This window comes from Bos taurus, chromosome 7 (assembly GCF_002263795.3).
Source record: "Bos taurus isolate L1 Dominette 01449 registration number 42190680 breed Hereford chromosome 7, ARS-UCD2.0, whole genome shotgun sequence".
In the NCBI taxonomy this organism is placed as follows: Eukaryota; Metazoa; Chordata; class Mammalia; order Artiodactyla; family Bovidae; genus Bos; species Bos taurus.
In genome coordinates, this window is record NC_037334.1 from 26,945,807 (window position 1) to 26,967,741 (window position 21,935).

The 21,935-nt window shown below is 42.4% G+C and overlaps 1 protein-coding gene across 2 annotated transcripts in view; it reads left to right on the top strand.

The window, feature by feature from the left end:
* The first annotated feature begins 2,000 nt into the window (after positions 1–2,000).
* MARCHF3 (membrane associated ring-CH-type finger 3) overlaps positions 2,001–21,935 on the top strand; it is a 156,459-nt gene continuing 136,524 nt past the window's right edge. The window contains exons 1-2 of one of the 2 annotated variants that reach the window (XM_059888183.1): positions 2,041–2,244; positions 12,802–20,384. The gene's annotated coding sequence lies outside the window, so the exon portion shown is untranslated. 2 annotated transcript variants of the gene reach the window in all.

Below are 21,935 nucleotides of genomic sequence, written 5' to 3' on the forward strand. Positions count from 1 at the left end.
GAGGAAGAAATGGCAACCCACTCCAGAATTTTTGCCTGGAGAATCCCATGGACAGAGAAGCCTGGCAGGCTACAGTCCACAGGGTTACAAAGAGTCAGAAGTGACTTAGCACAATCAATCTTTCAGGGCCTACTAAGAACTGTCCAGACCCTGATTTTCTTGCCCCCCTGACAGCCTGCTTTCCCCACTGAGATGGGGAGATGAGGTGACACAATTTGAAACTCAGTCCAAGCACATAGCTCCCTTCAGAGTGCAGACTTCCCTGCTAGAGGGGCCGTTTCACTGTTTTTCAGCCACAGGCCTTTTCCTTCCTTCTTGCCAATGACCCTCATCAGAACCTGCTCTTGAGAGGTGAGCTACTTATGATGCAGGTCCTTATGAGGGTCAATGAAAGTCACTCAGTCCTGTCAGACTCTTTGCGACCCCAAGAACTATAAGTCCATGGAATTCTCCAGGCCAGAATGCTGGAGTGGGTAGCCATTCCCTTCTCCAGGGGATCTTTCCAACCCAGGGATCGAACTCGTATAGGGGGCTAGGGAGCCACTGAAATAACACCTCATGAGGTCTATACTCCCTCATGTGTGATATCCTGAATAGTTAACTATACTGAGAGACTACAACCTTTAGGACTTATGGGATGTGTGGGAGACAACAGTCAGTGATGGAGGTGAGTGTCAGGGTGCCAGGGAGCTTGACTCCCGTCCTGCCATGCAAATCTTCATTTCACTAACATGGGTTGGGTGTCTACCTGTGGAATGCATACAGAGGTCGCTCCCCACGAACAGCTTACAGTCAAGGGCTTGCTAACATTCTAGGCCTCAGACTGGAAAGCAGCACCCAGCTCTGCTTTGTGACTCTTGACACCCCCAGCTCTGCAAAGACTTAAAACCTGGCTGAAGAGCTGATCCGCCGAGAAAATGAGCAACAGTGACCTGGCTGTCCAGGGAGGACAGAGCCCACAAAGCCTTCCTTCGAGGCCACTCAGCCACGGATTGACCCAGCGAGCTCAGAATGCCCCCAAGTCCAGGCACTACGAAGGTGTCTAACTAGGACCAGGGACTTCTAAAGGAGAGGGGGCGAGAGTGCGCAGTCTGAGACAGGCGGGGTTCTTTCTGCGGCGTTCCTGCTCGCCAAGATGGGACGCTCCTGGTCCATCCAGCAGACCCTACGGACAGCGGCAGGGGGAGCCACCTCTGCGGAGGTCATCCCGCCAGACAGTCCCACTATCGAGCGCCCCAAGCCTTCCTTTCGCCCCGGGGCCCTGTGCAGGTGCCAGGGAGCCTCGGGAAGGGAGCCTAGGCACCTGTAAAGTCCCTGCTGCCGGTAGTGTGGAGGGTCGGGGTGAGGAGGGACGGTGTCGTGAACTCTCGGCGGGGTTGGCGGAGTTGGAGATTTATTTCGGAGATAACATCAGACCTTAGTCAGAACCTTTTCAGAAAACCCGGAGCTCGCAGTTCTCATCCCGGATGTCCACCGGTGGCTCCGTGATCCAGCCCGGGCTTCATCATCTTTGGGCCTCAGTTTCCTCCTGCTGACCCCCTTTGGGAACGCCAAGTTCCGCACCTCCTGCGGGCGCCAGGGGTGGACGGTGTCCATCCAGTCTCGGCCCGCGGGGCGCTCGGGCTTCCTGCTCCACAGCGCGCCGACTCAAGGTGTTTCCAGGCGGCCCCAGGCCCACAAGGGCCCTCCGGGGCCACCACTTCCCTTCCGAGGCGTCGGGGTCCAGCCGCGGCCGCCCCCAAAGCGCCAGCCCGCAGTCTCGGCTCCACACCTTTGCCAATTTCCCCGCCGCGGGCGCGTAGCCCAGCCAGCCCTCAGCTGCGGGCGATTGGACGGCGGCGGCGGGGCGGAGCCAGGCGCTCAGCAACGCCCTCTGCCGCCCCGGGCCCTGACGCAGTTGCGATTGGCTGCAGGCAGCACCAGTCACGGTTGGAAGGGCGCCCCGCCCTGCGGGGCTGGCCCCGGGCTGACTCCGCCCCGCCCGCCTCCTGGCCCCGCCTACCTCCGGAGCCGGGTTGCCTCTACGCGGCTGTCCGCCTCATTCTCAGAGCAGGTCCGTGAATTGTCGGCGCGCTCCGGGCAGCTGCTGAGCCGGGGCTACCATCGGGCTTGTCGTGCTCCCTCCGAGGTGCCTTCCGGAGCTAATGTGCCCCGGTCGGCCAGGGCTGTCGCCGGTTCGGGGCAACTTGGGATTCAGGACTCGCAGCAGGGGCGTCGGTTTGCGATCAGGACTCGGCTACGAGGGTGAGTGGCTGCGCGCAAGGAGAGTGGCTCCCCTTGCGTCTTTCGGCGACTGGGGGGCGCGGGGGTGGGGGGTGGGGTACTGGACGCGTCCTGGCGCGCGTCGATCTGTCCGTGCGAGCGTATCGGCTTGTTGGGAGGTCAGGGCTTGGCGGTATTCGCTCCTTGCCAGCACCCCCTACTCCCGAACTTCTTGTTTCAAAGCTTCCCAAATCGGCCCAGGACACGGCTCTGCGTTGGCGAAAACTTGGTGTGTTGTAATTGCCATCATTAGATGGGGTCCGAGGACGCGTCCCCTGGCCCTCTACAGCGGTGACACGCGCGCTAGGGGCTGTCTTCGTGTCCAGTGGCGTGCGAACAGTAGTTCCTAGAAGCTTGAAGATGGGTTCCTGAAAAATTAACACGTGCCGGAGTCGGCGGGAAGAGGTAGCCCTGTGCCTGATGCCAGTGATCATCCGGCTCGGGTGGGTCTTTAGGGGTCAGAGAACTTTAGTACCAGTCAGGTTCTGTAGCAGCGGCTTTGGTGCTTTGCAGTTATTAAAGGGAATTGATAGCTTAGATATAAAACTTTGTAAAGTAATTACTTCCCATTAGCACTTGAATCCACATGCCTCGTGAGGTGCTCGGACCTCTGCATCCTTATACAAAGTGTGCCCGAAGGACTTCTTTAGGGCAGAGGGTAGCTGCTGTCCGTCCCAATGCTGGGAGGCCTCGGGGAATCCAAAAGACTGTGAAAACGACCACCAGGCTGGTCGGTTGGTGTTTGTTTGAGCTCCTGTATGTTTAAGTGATGAAGTTGTGACAGGAACTGACAACAGAGGATTCAAGGTTAAACCTGACACTTCATGTTTGTGACTCAGACTGGGAAAGATTTTTTTTCCCCCCTCTGGTTGATAAGGGGTAAAAGCAGCTGTTTTTGTTTTGTTTTCGAGGGTGGTTACATACATGTAATTTATATTATGTGTGGACTAAATAGAATTGTCTTCTTGTAATTCTTATTTAACATGAATGAGAGAGAGCTTACTGAGAGTACTAGGTAAAGACTTAGGGACAGAATTGGAGGATATTTTGATCCTTGAGAATGTATAAAAACATTGAGATGTATAGCTATCCATGCATATGTAGATGTGCTTATATATGTGTGTATTTATATGTGTGTGTATATAACTGATAAGCAAATGAAAGAGATATGGAGGGGGAAACTGCCTTGAACGTCATCTGATCTGTGGGGTGTATGATGAGTGTGTGTGTAAGCATGTCTGGATCTGCCTAGTCTGTCTGGGTCAGTGTATGTCCATGAACTTTATGAGCATTCAATTCAATACCACTCCAAGCAGATTCCCAGTTCCTGTTTTATAGCCCAGCAGCCGCCAGCCAGCCCATCTGTTAAAACATAGTATGTATACTTCACTGGGAGCTCTAGGGTGGAACATGGGTAGGGGGCAACCCTTAGTAGAAACAACATGCTACAGACAAAGCCTCCTCTCAGGTCCATTTTCATTCACAGTTCAGCCTGAACATGTGATTTTTGGTAAGGGAGAGAAGGAGTGCTTGATTCTTCAGAAATGGCAAACTGTATTTTGTGAAATAATTATAGGCATGGTTTGGAAAGGAGGAGTATATAAGGAGGAAAAAAAAAATCCCTGTAGAAAAGAAATGTAGAGCTTGTCACATAACCATGGATAACCATGCAACACTGGTTTACTGCTTTGCAGTAGCATGTATATCAGAAACTGTTTCCTTTTGCTTCTGAGAGAATGAATTAAAACGGAATTGTTTTGCACCCCACAAAAAAAATCTTAATAGAAGTAAACAGAATGTTACTACAGAGGCTATTTAATCTACTAGCTCTGACTGCCTTAGTAATTCTAATGAAACATATTTTTAAGAATTTATCACTCGAATATAAATTCATATTCAGCCTAATCACTAGGTGCAATGATTCACAATTTATACTTTAAAATAATAATAATTTTAAAAAGGCTTATCACTAAACTTTTGATGACTAAATGGCTATAGGAGGAGTGGAACAGCTTATTAAGTTCCTGCAGCCAAGTGACTGATACTTAAAAAAACTGTAAATTCCTTTAATAGCATAATTACTTTTGGTGACAAAATAAAGGCAGTGTTTTTGAGAAGCAGGGTTGATATTTTACCTAATAATTTTTTGCTCGTAATCACATTTTAATAATGGTGCTTATTATACGTGGCTAGAAAATACTGGCATGGTTCTTAAGAACTTATCACAAACATTGTTTTCATTTTTATGGTACTTAAACATTAGGGGGAAAATATCCTAACCCCTAATCCATATATTTCTGATGGACTGTGTAGATATAATAATTCTCCTGTCTTGATATGCGTCACCTGAGTCAACTGGGCTTCTCCTTAAAAATTCAGTTGATGGGCTGTACTTCAGTCTCCAGGGTTAGATTCAGGAATCTGGGGCGGGGCTTAGGAATCTATATCTTTAACAAGCACCCACAAGTTACTCTGATGTCAGGGATCCTCTCACAATATTTTGAGAAACACTGCAAGGGCATTTATAATATAAAAGAACAATTACACTCTGTGAGTTGATTCAATAAATGATTGTTCCAGAATTTCCAGGTGGCATTTATTAGCCTTGTGAAATTTATAGGTAAATTTATAGGTAAACTCTTGTGTCCTAAACAATGGTACCCTTTGTCCTCTGTTCAGAAGTGTCTGGGGACTCCTTAGGAATCCCTGCTCCAGGTTAGCCCCAATTCTAAGGAAGTCTGTCTTGGGAAGCAAGGTAGTTTGAGACCTCACCCCAGCTGGATCTCTTCCCTCCTCCAGGTCCAGTGGGTTCCTGGGGTGCTCTGGGGTAACCTTACAAGTCCGAACTCACATTGTTGGGCTTTTCTCCCTGGAGGGTACAAGACTTTCAGTTCTTGAGAGCCACCTTTAACTCACTCCAGGCTTGGGAGCTACAACCTCAGTGGGGCTAGAGCAGACTTGTCTGAGGTCAGGGATCTCCTTAGGAAGCTGTAGTTGGTCTGCCTGTTGATCAGGAGAGTGTCCCAGGCCACAACCCAGAGGCTCAGGGAGTCTCAGTTTCAGAAAATCATCTTAAGTATTTTGAGGTATCCAATTAATCAGGTACACAGGTTTTCTTAGATCACAGGGAGAAGGGTTGAGAACTGACTGCCACCTCTCCTTTCAAATCAGTGTGCGGACCTCCCTGGTGGCCCAGTGGTAAAGAATATGTCCTGCAATGCAAGGGTGTGTGCATGCTGAGTCCAACTCTTTGTGACCCTATGGACTGTAGCCTGCCATCCTCCTCTGTCCATGGAATTCTCCAGGCAAGAATACTGGATTGGGTTGCCATTTCCTTCTCCGGGGGATCTTCCCAACCCAGGGATCGAACCTACGTCTCTTAAGTATTCTGCATGGACAGGGGGGTTCTTTACCACTAGCACAACCCGGGAAGCCTGCAGGCAAGGGATGCAAGTTCAGTCCTGGTTGGGGAACTAAGATTCCAAATGCCATGGAGCATGAAGCCTGTGGGCCACAACTGCTGAAGCCCATGCACTCTGTACACTGCAGTGAAAGACACCACATGATTCAACAAAGATCCTGCATGTTGCAACTAAGACCCGACAGAGCCATATAAATAAATAAATCAGTTAACTTTTAAAAAAGCAGCTGTTAAAAAAAATCAGTGTGATTTTGATATATTAATCATATCAATTAGCTTTTTTATATGTAGTTTGATACATTCAGATTCTGTTCTTCCCTTTCAGACTGGCATAGTTCTCAGTGTTTAACACTCCTAGGTAAAGTTTAAAAGAGAAAGGATCTGTCGGAAGTTGCTGCCCTTCCCTCTTCCTACCTTCCAAGTACCTAATAACCCGGTGACTTCTCTGAAGTCAGATGTGCCCAGAATATTTACTTCACTGCTAACAAAAGGACCTGTATGGGCTAGAACACTGAACTTGGATTCTTCCAGGCCACTGGGTCGTTACCGGTACTTTTATGGAGCAATTTATGTTCTGAGGAACACTTGGCAGGCATGTTTATAGGTTGCTTATCTTAACAATCCTTTGCGTGCAAAGATTTTTTCTCACTTTGTTACAGATGAGCAAACAGCAGCCACAAAAGAATAATAATACAGTCATCCATCAGTATCCTCATGAGATTGGTTCCAGGACTCCCACCCCTGCAGATACCAAAATCTGAGGATGCTCAAGCCCCTTATGTAAAGTGGCATAGTTCAGTCGGCATTCCTTATCCACAGGTTCCTCATCCCCAGATACCAAGAGCCAACCTTATTTATATTTTTTTCTTTCACATCCAAAGATGACACCAATAACTGAGAAGTTGATCTTGTATTGGAATTGTTTTTATGTAACTTTGTGATGAGATGATAGAGTCATGCTTAGTCATTCATATCATCTAAGTTTTTTTTTTTCCACCTTTTCAAATTTTTTATATTGCATGTGACCTTGGAACAATTTTCTTTCTAAAGCTAACCAGCCACCCCCCATACATTAATATGATAATAATTCAATGATCCTGACCTTAACCATCTAGGTTTGACCCAGAATGGCAAATAATTTGCAAAAGGTCACAGAATCCAAATGCAGCAAAGCCTATATGTAGAATTTGGGAGACTTAATATTTTAGAACTGTACTATTTTAGAACAGTATGTTGCCTATTGAGTCATGTTGTATGGCTAATAATGTTAAGCTGGCAAAAAGAATTTGCCCAGCTTCTGTGTGATTGGATGGACCTAGAAAATGTCCAAAGTCTAAGGTATAATCACAGCCCCTGATTCTACAATGGTACTGATTTATGCCTAGTTAAAAAAACTACAGTAGACTGCTACTTTTCTTGAAACTAGCCAGAGGTCATGGCAAGGTTCTAAGCAACAATTCTCACAATTTTTTTTTTTGGGGGGGGTGCCCATGACACACTTTTGGCAAAATTTTTTGGCAAAAAAAATTTGACAAATTCAAGTTTTTGACTTTTCTTTCCATATCCTTATTCCCATGGTGAAATCTATATATAAAAAATTTACTTTTCAAATCAATCTGCCTTTTTAACATCTCCTAATACTTAAACCTTCGCCATTTTGACTTTTTCTCCTCCATAATGCCCCCTTAAGTTCCTACCTTCGCTTTGGTTTTTGGATTCAGTAATATCTTCTAATAATAGAATGGTCATTGAACTATGGAAGTTCTACTCTAGCTTTAACTTTGTGGATTAACTATAACAATATTAAGAAAAAAGAAAAACTAAGAAGGATAATATGAAAGTCATGTTATTACGAGTATCTTATTAAATATTCCCAGCATATAGTTTCCATGGGAAATTTAAGATCCAGATGAATAAAGTGACAGATTCACTCATCTGTGTCCTTGCGTATACTCTTGTGATACACGCTGAGAAATACAACTGAATACAATATCCTGGGTTAGAGAAGAAAAACAAAAGTTAAGCCCTGAGAAAAGAATTGGCAAAAAAGTGAAGGGTCACAGTTGGGATGGGATGGAAAGAGGGGTGGGAAAGAAATACCTCCAGTAAAATGCCAGAAAGGGTGGTAAGAAATTTATAGAGGTGCTGATGGTTTGGGGTTTCTTGGGGGCATTGATTCTGTTTTGTATTGTCTTCACAACTCACTAGCCCTGCTTGCTTTAAATAATTTATTGTAGCAGCAAGCCTTCCCATGGTTAGTTTCCTTTCTTTTTTATAATGTTTTCCTTCTCATCTCTGAGTCTAATCAGAGGCATTTATGATAGTGTGGCTGTTCTAGAATACTTTGGAAAATCCATGATCAATATCCCTACATTATAAACCCAAGGCTGTTCTGTTTTATTTTACAGTGTTTTCTTCCCTGCTATATTAACTCAGGATCTATGTTTTAAACAGTATTTTATTAATCTTTGCACAATGAGACTTCTGGGCTTGTTCTTCTTGGCTGGAACTATTTTTTGAGTAATCTATCATCCAACCACCATTGATCTAATGATGTATTTATTGCTCACTATTGCAGCACTGGCAAGCAACCCAGTATGATTCTAAAAATTTGATTAAAAAGAAATCAAGTTTTTGCAAGGCGTAGCCATACAATTATGTTAGCAGATGCCAAGTATATTTTATGCTAAAATATACACACATATTTCAAGTGAACAAAATGTGATCTTTTCAAAAGCTTTTAAAACTTTTTGCTATGAAATAAGTATAATGAGAAGACGTCTTGTAATTAGAAAAATTACAAGTGCACTCCTCACCTCAGCCAAAGATAAGGTATAATAATTTTCAGATTATACCCATAGACACTAACCTGGATAGGTTTATCTTTTTGATCGACAATAATAAAAACAATGGTGATAAGAACTATCTCCTAGTCCTTGAACAATCTTCCAGGCAGTCCTCACAAACCAAATGAACAGAAACGAATTGGCAAGTAGTAACTGAATGTCTATCACAGGTAGCACCTTTTCTCAGCTTAGCCAACTCAAAATGCAGTTCAAGTATAAGCACCTTTGGGAACCTTTTCTGTGTTCCTCTTTGGCCTGGTTGTATACAACCAGCAGAGTCCTTGCCTGCTGTAATCCCTCCCTCCAGACTGTGAGCCTCTTAAGGGCAAGGACCACACCTGACATCTTCTAGCTTCTCAAGACATGGTGTACAAGAACTAGTTGCTAGGTGCACTAGAGACTATAAAGAATTATAGATGAACACTGCAAGGCCTTAAAGGGACATGCATAGGATATTTACCCAAAGTCTGCATGACAGTAATAACTGAATCATAGTCCCAAACTTTCTGCTGTAGCCCAGTCTTAGAAATTCATAAAACTGTCATCCATGCCTGCCCATTGCACCCTCAGGGTCTCTCTGCTCCATCCCTGCCTTGTCGCCTTCTCTTACCATCTCCGTGTTGTGTCTTTAAGAATGTCTCCAACTCCCCACTGCCCCAACCAGGCCATCTCCCCTGGTTCCTTTGATGTTCCCATACCCGTTGGCATATCTTGACAAAGCAGCTGACTCATGGGTCCCACTTTGAGACTTGGGACAGCTTCAGGCTTGATCGTTTGAAGTCTCAGGTGGCTTGGCCTCTTTTGCCATCCAATGCAGGTGACTACCTAGGTTTGGCCATAGGAGGTTTAGGGGCCTTGCAGGAGCTAGATGGTGCTGTGCCTAGAGGCTGCTAGTATCCTAAACCCAGCATAATGGGGGAGCTTAGCATTTAAGTTTGTTTTTTTTTTAATTCCAGCAGATTTTTATTTCCGAGATTAACTTGCATAATATTTTTCATTGATAAATCACCCTTTGTTCAGGAAGCATTGTCCTTACATAGTCAGGTTTATGACCCAGTCTGAGGGCTTAGATAAATACCAGCTCTCACCTCAGAGCTGGGTTACTGAGGTGGTGTACATACTATGGGTCCAGGCAGTTTATGGATCAGCTAAGTTAAGCATAACTCCCTGAGGTCAGGGCCATTAGGATAACCCTTTTATGTTAGATCTTAACGGGCTTTAAATGACTGCAAGAGATCAAGGACCCCTATTTTCCATCTCATCTGGGAGCTTAAGCCTCTCTTAATATAGGTGCTTTCTTCTCATATCTGCCAAGAAAATATCACTAGAAGATTGAGTGATTACATCTAAAAGTTATTTCAGTGTTTAAGGCAACAGAGAAGATGAGCCACCCTAGATTAGGTCATGGACTCAACCACTGGTTTCTTTTGGATCTTGTGTCAGGAGCACCCGTCCCTACATACCCTGGGGCTTCTGCTTTCCCCTGGGAGCTGGGGTTTGGGAGGATTTGAGGAAGGCTTGGGTGGAGGGGTGGGGGTTGAGGCAAACCTGAGTGCAACACACAGGGCACAGTCAGTGGAGGTTCTCCCTGTTGTCAGGGCTTTGGCATTTTCTCAAGTCTGCTTCTGAGCATCCCTAAGAGCCAATCCTCTTCCTCTTACACTTTGTGAGTGTGTTACCCAACAGAGGCTCTCACACTCCGCAAGTTTTTATCCTTAACCTTCTAAGTTTTCCTAATTTCAACTTTCTCTCCTGTAGCCCCACCCTGCAATAATGTTTTTCTTTCTTTAATATTCTCTTTCCCTTCTGTTCAGGTAAGAACTCTACGTTATGAAAGTTCTTTTAATCAGTGTTACTATTCATCTTTTCCCTGCAGGAGTAACTGCATTTTTGACCATTTTCAAAGGAATTTCCTAGAGCATTCTGGTGTGTGTGTGTGTTTCTGGTGCTAAGAAAAAGATCACAATAGCGCAGCTCCTCCTCCCTGGGATATTATAGCCTTCCGCAGTGCAAAAGTAATTAGCCTCACAAAACCTCACTTTTCACCAGCTTAACCCATGCTTGCCAGTGACACCCTCCCTCACCTGCCTAATCATTCTTACCACCTCCTGCTCACTTTTTCTATCATTAAGAAACAAGATCACACATCTCTATTAACACTAGACATATTCATTACAACCAAAGAGATGAAGCTTTCCACAAAAGCCAAACCTGACATACTCAGAATAGGGAAAAGAGGGGTAGGGTCACCCTGATTTCTTTAAAAGCAAGGCTATGTGAACTGATGCATCTTTTATTAAGTCCTTAATTTGTTGTTGTGACAAACCCTGGCCTGTTTCTTTTTTGAGATGGGTAATTGCCTTATAGCTAATGTCAATAGCTGTCACTTTTTTCTTTCCCTTCAAGATTGTTGCCTGCAAGTTTCAGTTTTGTCGCCTTCTTTATTTAATTTTTATTTTTGGTGTTTCGGGTTGTTTATCGTGACCTACTTAACATGCGTTGTTTCTAACTCTTCAAGATATCTTTCCCCCACTTTCCTGCCCCTGACAATGTCTCACAGCTAAACCTGGTCCTTATGTTGAATGAATTCCCATTTTCGCTGCAGATTAGTCACGAAGACATTAAGTGGGATTCTGATAGTGACCCTTTCGAGAGCTAAGGCACCATTTACTATTTTGTTTTAATTACAATCTTTCAGCAAATTTTCACCAGTTATAATGTTCACCCCATTTTCTAAGTAATGCTTCTCAAATACTATGCAACATTATGAAATCTGTGTGCATTATGCTTTCTGTTCTCCATTATGAGCTAAATTTATAATTCTATAATTTTCTCATAGGAAAAATGCTTATTAGACTGGAATGGTTACTTTGGTTTCAAGCCATACTGCTTTTTTGCTTATTGTGAATCATTGTAGACATTTATGTAATCTTTGTTTCACTTCATTCCCAACCCCCACCAGTACCTCCATTAAGCCCTAATCCCACTGTATCCCTTCCCTACATAGTCAGTTATCATCTGTGCCATTTTTCCAAGATGAATATTTTATTTTATGGGTCTTTAATATTTTCAATTTTAAAATAATCTTGCACAGCTAAAACAAAAACAGGCAGCATCCTATCATGACCATAGCATTTCCTCCTTCCTCTTCAGGAGGGAGGAAACCCCCCCTGCCTACAAATGGCCATACTGCACCTCCTCTCTGGGGTGTTTCTGCCTGTGCCTGGGATCTGTGCTTTGTTGCTGTTCAGTGACTAAGTCACGTCCAGCTCTTTGTGACCCCATGAACTGTGGCACACCAGACTTCCCTGTCCTCCACCATCTCCTGGAGTTTGCTCAGATTCATGTCCATTGAGTTGGTGATGCTATTCCAAACCACCTCATCCTCTGCCACCCGCTTCTCCTTTGGCCTTCAATCTTTCCCAGCATCAGGGTCTTTTCCAGTGAGTCGACTCTCTGTATCAGGTGGCCAAAGTATTGGAGCTTCACCTTCAGCATCAGTCCTTCCAGTGAATATTCAGGGTTGATTTCCTTAAGGATTGACTAGTTTGACCTCCTTGCAGTCTGAGGGACACTCAAGAGTCCTCTCCAGCACCACAATTTGAATTGGGATCTGTGTTCGTCCTGCATGTTCTCTGCTCATATTCTTGTAATTAGATAAGGGTTCACAATCGGCAGCCTTATGGGGGGAAAAAAGCCAATGAGAGCTGTGCTTTATTTGGGTCTTGGGGGAAAAAACAGTTGTCCTAAGCAAGTGGGAGATGAAAGTCAAAGTTTTTGAAAGATCGGGAAAGCCAGAGACAGGCCATTTGGTATCAGCTACACATGCCAAAGTACCGTCTTCCTGTGGTGATTTCTAGGGTGTTTTCCCCTTGGGCTTTTTTGGGTGACTATCCCAGTGTTGCATCAAAATTAAAATGCTGTATCAGCTCGTATCCAGGACGGCTGGAGTTCTCTGGGCTGGAGTCAGAAGTCCTAGTTCCATTTGCAGACCTTCCCAGAGCCAAAGGAAGGAGTGATGTTTCCAAATGGAAATGTCCATGTGGAGGTAACATGCTTGGACACCTTCTGCACAAAATGGAATTCCCTAATGCAAACTGACCTACGTGGTAAGGAAGTGTATTATCTCATGAAAGAAGCAGGTCAGGCGGCAGGATTGGTTGACTCAATGACACAAAGACAGTGATACAGGTTTGATTCATCTCTTTCATCTTTCTGCCACTGATGGCCTCAGGGACTGTTTCACCTAAGACTAGTCCTTTTCTTTTGCAGGATGGTGACAGTGGTACTGACATGTCGTTGCAGGCAGGACAATATCTACGGCACAGAAAACTGATCCCCCCTTCCAGGTTCTTCTTTTGGAGAGTATGGAAACCTTACCCAGAAGAATCCAAGAAGACCTGTCTTGTCTTCTCATGGATTACAATAGCATTATATGCCCCATCTCTACATCAGTCACTTGCAAGAGGACAGTATCAGGATTCTGTTAGTAAGAAACAAGTTGTGTGTGTGGAAATGAGGCGGGCAGTAGATGCTATCAGGCCATTATCACCCACTCCAGTACTCTTGCCTGGAAAATCCCATGGACGGAGGAGCCTGGTAGGCTACAGTCCATGGGGTCGCAAAGAGTCGGAGACGACGGAGCGACTTCAGTTTCACTTTCACTGCACTCAGTGACTTGAAAAATAGCTGTGAAATTCGCCCTTATGACTGCTGTGTAGTTGATAGATACCACTGAACTGCTACACAGTTCTGGATACAAAATGACAAGGCTATAGGTTGACAAGGAGAGAAAAGCCACAATGCAGACTAATTAAGGACAGAACTGAGCCAAGATCAATAATTATTCTGATTAGAACCACAATAAGCCCTAATGAATTTGAATGTGCTAATTCATGTCTATTTTTCCTCGATAAGAATATGATCTTTACAGAATAAAAAAGATTTATTTTGCTTATTTCTCAATAATTCGGTATTTCTGATATATCATTTTACACTATAGCCCTATTTGAATGAAAAAAATTTATTTACTTTATTTACATGTCAGAACATTAACAATAATGATAATTACTGATGATTATAACTGGTCATTATTTATTGAGTGTCTTTTACAAATTAGGAATTTATTAATAACATCTAAGACACGCCAGCAATTTGCTTATGCCACATAGTGGGCAGGCTTGGTTCGAGACTCAGGTTCATCTGCTCATGTTCCTTCAGCTCTGTGGCTTTCCTTTGCCTTGGAGGACAGTCTCAAGACTCTTGTAGCCTGCAGGGTCCCGCCCTTCTCTATGGTGTCACCACTTACCCTCTTGGCCTCATTCAGTTATCCAACCACAGCAGCTTCCTTGCTGTCTAATAAACCAGTCTCACTCCCACCTCTGACCCTTTGGATCTGCTGTTCCCTCTGCTTGGGTCACATGTCCCTTCACACAGCTACCTCTTTTCCATTCAGGGCTTCTCATCACAGGCACCTCCCAGGGCTCTTCCATCTCATCTGCTTAGGGCACCCACTCAATTCCTTGTTTCTGTCCCATTTTTGTTTCCAGTATGGTTCTTAAACAACCTTAGGTAATTAACCAACTTGTCTACTTGTGTTTGTCTGTTTCCCCCATTAATTAAGTTCCATGACGGCAGAGGTGGTATATGTAAAAAGAATGATCAGGGGAGTAAGTTAATGAAGGAATTAATGTTTAGAAGTCTTAACCTCTAAGAATCCATGGTCAGTCTTTTATCTCCTGCACTAAGAATAAGGTAGGATATTAACCATCAGTGAGCTAGGTACGTGCACCTTAGTTTTTTTTCCTGTAAAATTTGAGAACTAAAAAAGTCTACTTTTCATTCCTTCTCTGAGGGAAAACAAAATATAGATATCATAGTTTTTTGGAGAAAAGATAGATTTACTATTACAATAGTATTACATAAAAGTTCAAAAGCTTAATCTAAGAAAGAAATCTTAGTAATACTCGTAACTCTAGTTTTTATATTGATTTTAGTTTTATAGACTCTAACTCCTTTCATTTTAGGGCATGAAAACGAAAAGTGTTAGCCTCTTGGTCATGTCTGATTCTTTGTGACCCCATGGACTGGGGCCCACCAGGCTCCTCTGTACATGGGATTTCCCAGGCAAGAATACTGGAATGAGTATGGAAGGAAATGGAAGGAAGGAAGTACTGGAAGGAAATGGCTATTTCCTTCTCCAAGGGATCTTCCTGATCCAGGGATCAAACCCTGGTCTCCTGTATTGCAGGCGAACTCTTTACCATCTGAGCCACCAGGGAAGCTCTAGGGCATAAACCCTTAAAAATGAAGGTATACATATAAGGCTAAGTTGTAAATAGGGAGAATAATAATTGCATGATAATTTGGAGTGGCAAATTCACTTAAAATTGTTTTCTCTGCTTACACATAATTTTTCATTTGAACTCATGTAACTACTAAAATGATTTATTCTTAGAACTGTGTTATTAATTATTCCGAGGTAATTATGAAGGTGCAAATTGAAAAACAGCTTTGCCTCACATATTAACTTGGATGGGATTGACAGAAATGAAACAGAGTGCCTTCCTCCGAATTCCCTTTTCTTTGGTTTTCCAGCATCTACATTTGAGCATACCTTTTAATCCAGTTCTTTCAGTTTGTTTTGTTCTGTACCAGAGACAAGTCAAAAGGCAGGTGGGGCGAGGAGAAAAATGTTTTGATGCTGTTCACATTGTACTTCTTCCTTGGTGTGTATCCTGGCAGGGACCCCTTTCTTCCTCACTTTGTAACCTGCGTAGATTTGGGTGTGTGATTGGGTAAGAAACCATCAGGATTCAGGTGACAGTGAGATCAGTAATTAAGGGGCTGGATCAGAGTATCATCATTACTAAAGTTAGACAGGTGCATGGTCTATATACGCTCTTGAGAGCCTGCCTCTGATGGGGCAGTTTTCATATACAGTAGATTGGCCCTTTCATGGCTCAACAAAGGCTTCTTTCTTTCTTTCTAAGCTGTGTGGGTGGGAAACAGCATGTGGTTATAGAAAATGTATAGCAAAAGCAGTAGCAATGAGAAAGAATCCATAATGGGTACACACACATTGCTGGAATATTTCCCAAGGATATGTGGTGGGGGCAAGGGGAGGGCAGGCAGTGAGGTTTCTTTGGCAGAGGCAAAGTAGAACGTGTGCTTTTCCATGTGTGAACACTGTGCTTTGAAAGGTCCTTTATGATTCACAAAAGCAGCTGCTTTTGAGTTGATATAGCCACAGAGTTTGGGAAATTCACTTTAAAAAGGTGTGCTGCAGACTCCTGACATCTGTTTTGGAGATTTGGTTGAGTGTTGGGAACTTGCTTATTCACAAGTGGCATGGCACACGTATTCCTCATTAAAGTGTTGGATCCTTTGTTCATTTCTTTAGGGTTTGTGGATCAAAGCTGACAAGACAAGACTTAAAATTTTGAACAGTCATTTGCTATGTTACATACACACTTACATAAATTTGCAATGATGGCTTGTTTCTTAATTTATAAAACTATGCATGGCAGTTTTACTTTGCCTAGCAAATCAACTTTCCTGAGTTACTTTCAGACATTTTCTGTTGTATTGTAAGGCTTTCTTGCTCAGTATTTGTAATCTTAATTTGCATTTTTTTGTGTGACTTTTAGTTTTACCTAACAAATTCTATGGCTCTTTTTGTACACTTCTGTTGCATTTCTAGTGTTTCATCATCATTAAGTTATTTCCACTTTTCTAAGAATTTCAAACCTAAATAATACCAGCAGTGTTGTTTCTTGTCACTTCCAACAAGAGCCATTTGTGGCCTGTTCTTCAAACAAGTAACTAGGACATACGATTCTTTTACTTTCTGCTCATTAGTTTTCAGTTTATTATATACTGACATAATGTGGCATTATTTAAGAATAAGGCAAAAACTTTATTTTTAATGTTTTATAACTATTGTTATTTCCCTAAATGACAAAGCAAAAAAAAAAAGATTACCACTAAATAAGATTAGTGTGGATATCTTGAACTAGAAATCATTTGAAATGTTTCACAGCTACACTTTGTGCTAAATATAAAAATAATTGTGTTTCCCATGTGTGAGCATTAAAAGACCCAGTTGGAAAGTCACATAGTATAGCAAGTAGGTCACTATTGATGGTAGAACATGAGACAGGAAATGTCACAGCTAAGATTAGAGGCCAAGCAGTATGTCTCGCCATGCTCGCCGCATTGTTCATCCTAAGAAGTGGAAGAACTCAACAGGGTATAACTAACTTTAGCCCAATTTAAAAGTATTAACAAGGATAGCCTTTTAATCTGTCATTCCCATTTGTTTCTATATAACTCACTTTCCCAGTTGGGCAAACTAATTGAACTGCTTGGGTTTGCACATGAGCAGACCTCTGAATACCAATTAAAATGGTAGCCTTCACATTTTAGAAGTATAAATGGGAAGCAGTAATCAGCTATGTACAGTTATAGTAAAAGATATGCCTGGTGTTTGAAATTCCTAATAAGGAGTAAGCAGTTAAAAATGAATTCTCAAAAAAAAAAAAAAAAGAATTCTCTTAAACTCTCATTTATCTTCATTTTTTAATGTAAAGTAGTATATGGATACGGGAGAAAAGTACACTCTTAGGGAATCCAGTTGCTTTTTACTTTTATTTTTGGGGTAATATAAGGAAGACCTGGGCTTCCCTGGTGGCTCAGATGGTAAAGAATCTGCCTGCAGTGCAAGAGACCTGGGTTTGATCCCTGGGTTGGGAAGATCCCCTGGAAAAGGGAATGGCAACTCACTCCAGTATTCTTGCCTGGAGAATTCCATGGATAGAGGAGCCTGGCGGGCTACAATCCATAGGGTCCTAAAGAGTCAGACACTATTGAGTGACTAACATTTGTATGAGGAAGGTTTAATATTTATATGCAAGAATTTTCACCACAGAAAGTACCTAACTTTGCATATATTTGCATATTCTAATTTTAACAAAAGATTAGGGAAAAAAAGCAGTGCTCTGTGGCATCTGCCCCACACCTTGTTGGGAGGGGCCAGACCAAGATGGAGCCTTGGATTATGAGAGAAGCCATCCCCTCATGCTAGACTGAGCACCTGAATGCAAGCCCAGAGTGCCGGCACTTATTTGGATGAATAGATGGAGGCATGCCGAGATGACTGAATTTGAATCTGTCTTTAGAGCACTGAGGATTCATTTACTTCCAGCACAGAGTCCTTCACAGAAGTACCTTGGCTCATGGGTTCCATATATTCTGTGTAGATCATTTCACTGCTTGAATCTCAAGGTCTTCCTAGACTCACCTTTTCAAAGGTCATTAATGCAGATTAATACGCTCTGAACTAGGATTATTTCAGGTAGGTTGTATCTTTCAAGAGGTGAGCTGAGTGGTGTGGAGGCTGAATGAAAAAAAGTATCTTAACGGTGTTTTTAGTCTTTATTCCTTCTCAGCTTAAGCACAGAGTCTATATTTTTATTCCTGATCCAGGGGAAGTATGTTGGAAAGGGGTTGGAAGCACAGTCTCACAGATTCCCCTCTGGAATGAAAATTCTGGGAGTGGTTTTCATTTGGCAGGCAGAGGTCTGTTGGCTTCTGATTGAAGCAAACACAAGTGATGTGGCCATGGGGTCTGGTTGCATCACTCTGTGTGCCGGGTTCTTGCCCAAAATGACGTAAGCTGATTGTGAGCAGTAAAGTTAGCTCATCTTCTAGGCCTCTGTTGACAGAGGTTGGTGGGAACATCCTAGAAAATATTTAGGCGTGCCTGAAATAGATTTTTGCTTTGAAAAATCTCTTTTCCAATTTCAAAAATGTATGAATAACTAATAAATATTTAAATCCTTATGTGCCTTGTAGAACTCCTTAACACCTTATGAAATTGGTTATCTAATTTTAGACACTGCTAATTTTAGAGAAAGAATTCCTCTTTGATATCAGTGTAAATGACCAGAGGGTCAGGTATAACATTCTACTTTGACCTCAGTCAGAACCCCAAGCCTGCCTGTGACAAGAGGTAAATAAAGAGTAAGTCCCAGAATCCTTAGTAAACCTTGTAGCCTTCTTCTAGGAAAGGAACAGAAAAATGGATCATTGCTATGGACTCGTTCCAGTCTAAATAATTTATGATATTATTCATCTTTCAAGGCCGTTTGCTTGTTTTTCCTTTCTGTAGTGAGAAATACGTAAAATTTTCTTGTTGGCAACTTTTAATTGTCATGGTAATACTCATCAGGCTACTGGTTGTCTTTCTGAGTGCTTTCTGTAGCTGTTTCTTTGACGTGTATTTTATTTTGTTTTGTTTTAATGTTTATTTATTTATTTGACTGTGCTGGGTCTTAGTTGCGCATTGGGAACTCTTAATTGTCACATGTGGGATCTAGATCTCCAAGCAGGGAATCAGACCTGGGCCCCTGACATTGGGAGCACAGAGTCTTAGCCACTGGACCACCAGAGAAGTCCCTTTACCAGTGTTATATGCAAGAGCTCAAATACAATCTGTCTGATCACAAATTTCAAGCAAGGTTATCAGTAGGTTTTGCATTTTAATGCAAGAAGGTCATAAATGGGGGGGAAAGTTTGGGTGGTTGATATTGGTGGGGTGTGGAGGGCCTAGTTCCATGGGAAAATACAGAATCCCTTATGCAAACATGTAACAGGAACCCAGTTACAATTTACACATTTAATAACCTCTGTCCCTGCATATAGGAAATACAATACCAATGCTTATAAACCTGTGTGAAGGAAGTAGCACAAATAAAATCTCCATTTATAAGAGCCATCTTGTCACTTTATAAAAAGCCTACTGAAAAGAGTTTATATAATTTTAACTGAGATACAAATAACCCTTTATATTATCTTAGGCTTTCTGATAATAGATAATGTTGGTGGAATCTCTAAAACACAGAAACCAGCCTAGATTGGATTATTTTTCTTCTTGTCTTTTTGTCAACAAAACTTTCTTTGCAAAGAAAGAAAGAGTGAACATCACCTGTAGTCTCTACACCATCCTGTCCTCAAATACAGACATAGCCAATCAAGGTTACCTTCATAAGTGTGACTTATCCTTAGTTTTTCTGAAGAACTTTCTTGTTGTGAGAGTGGCTAACGTCTGAAAGGAATTAGAGGCTTTGGAATCTCCTTCTTGGGAGTTCTCAAACAACACAAGAGAAGCTAAAAGGAAAGTTGACTAGACAAAGTTCCAAAGATCATCTTTTGGTCCTGTCTTTATTTTAAAACCTACCTATGTTCTTGTAAGTTAGTGCCTTAAGAGATTTTACTTAAGAATAACCAGATCTTGGCACCATACAAATAATTTCTTCTGGATGTTTATGTCTGTCCTTCCAGACTCTTGAAACAGGCTCTGGTCTCTGAACTGGGTTGTCTGGCACCCTGCCCAGTGGATGACTCTTACTGCTGGCTGCAAAGAACACACTGGAGTTCCGGAACTCCTACCCCTCAGCGGGGCAAATGTAGAAAACAAAAATAATCCAGGTGCTAAAAGATTCTAAATTTAGAAGACTTTTCCCTTCCACATAATAGAGTACAATGTGTTTCTTCTTCCCACACAGCCTGGAGCTGTCCAGAACAACCATGAAAACATATGACCCCCACATCCCATCCCTCCCACTTGCAGCTGTCCAGGCTTGCAAGTGAAATTTGTGTGTGCTGAATTATTTTGCTTGGAGACGCATCACAATCACCTGTTTTAATGTTTGTGGAAGCTGAAAACTGCCAGTTCATTTGAGGGGTATGTGAGTGTAGTCTAATCGGGAGACAGAGACTGGCCAACCTTACCTGGTTCTTCTGGATGAATTCGAGAAGGCTCTCTTCCAGGTGACAGAAGGTGACTCAGCCAGGTAACCCATCTTCATTCCTCACTCAGTAGACTTGTACATGGTGGGTTTTTCCAGAGCTACCAAGAAACATAAGTTTGGGGGTTATCTAGGAGTTGTTTGAGCAGTCAAACAATGAGAATACCTTTCTAGCAGAACATCCATTAATTTTTAATTTTTAAGTTGGGAGTGGCACTGGAGATTGTCTAGATCAGGGTTTAGAAAGTGAAATTTCCATGATAAACCAATGGAGCATGGGAAAGAAAATACTAGAACTCCTATTCACCTTTTTATATCCCAAAAATAAGTAAAATTAAGTTTTACTACTATATATAAATTTATATTTTCACCCTCCCCTGTTGTTCAAATCAGGAGACCCTATATTCTGAGGGAGGAGTAAGTTTCCCTCAACATATAAGTGTTGTCTGGCCCCTCACTTGTCTATAGTATGTTGCATTGTATTGGTATGTGTCCAGTTAATTTGCAGAATATTCTTAGTTTCAATTAAACTACCTTTCAACAATAACAACCCACCCCCCACCATCGCCAAAAAAAAGGCGGATAGCTTAAAAAGATTCTGACAAAGTGTGAATTAAAGATATCACTAATTGTGAAAGTAAACACAGGGGAACAATATGAAGATGGAGGAGCTGACACTTCATTCCTGGACACGCTCTTTGATAGCTGCATTGTAAGTTAAAAACAGTAATGGTATGATCCATTCTGATCAGAAACCAGCCCTCAGATTTCAAAACAAATAACTGAAATACGGACTTATAACTATCATTAAGAATGAACACTTTCCTGATGAGAAATGAAGGTACCATGATTAGAAAAACATGGAGGATAACCTTTGCAACTTTTTTAAACCAATGTTTAAATTCACCTACTAATCTTTATGAAATTTCATAAAACTAAATGGTGGTTTGAACTTCTCTCGACAAGTCTTTTACTTGTACCCAAAGGTAGAAAAGCAACATATCTTTAGGAAACACTGGTTCTTCCTCTTAATACAAGACCAGATAAGATATGTTGAAAACAATCAGATGAATTTCCTTTTCAGAAAATACTGCTGAAAGTATTAGTGAAGATATTGCTGAAGAAGCAAATACTGTATTAGAACACGTTACGGGTAGCAAAAGACTTGTTCTACACTGGTAAGATGTTAGATCTAACCTGTTGTATTTGTTCATTTCTCTTTAACTGATGACATATATATACTAAGTGCCTCTATTGGTGAGCCACCACTGCTAAGTCGCTTCAGTCGTGTCCGACTCTGTGCGACCCCATAGATGGCAGCCCACCAGGCTCCCCCATCCCTGGGATTCTCCAGGCAAGAACACTGGAGTGGGTTGCCATTTCCTTTTCCAATACATGAAAGTGAAAAGTGAAAGTGAAGTCGCTCAGTCGTGTCCAACTCTTAGCGACCCCATGGACTGCAGCCCACCAGGCTCCTCTGTCCATGGGATTTTCCAGGCAAGAGAACTGGAGTGGGGTGCCATCGCCTTCTCCATTGCCACCACTATATGAGCTTTATTCATAATCTTAATGAAAATGTTTTATGGAAAAAACTGA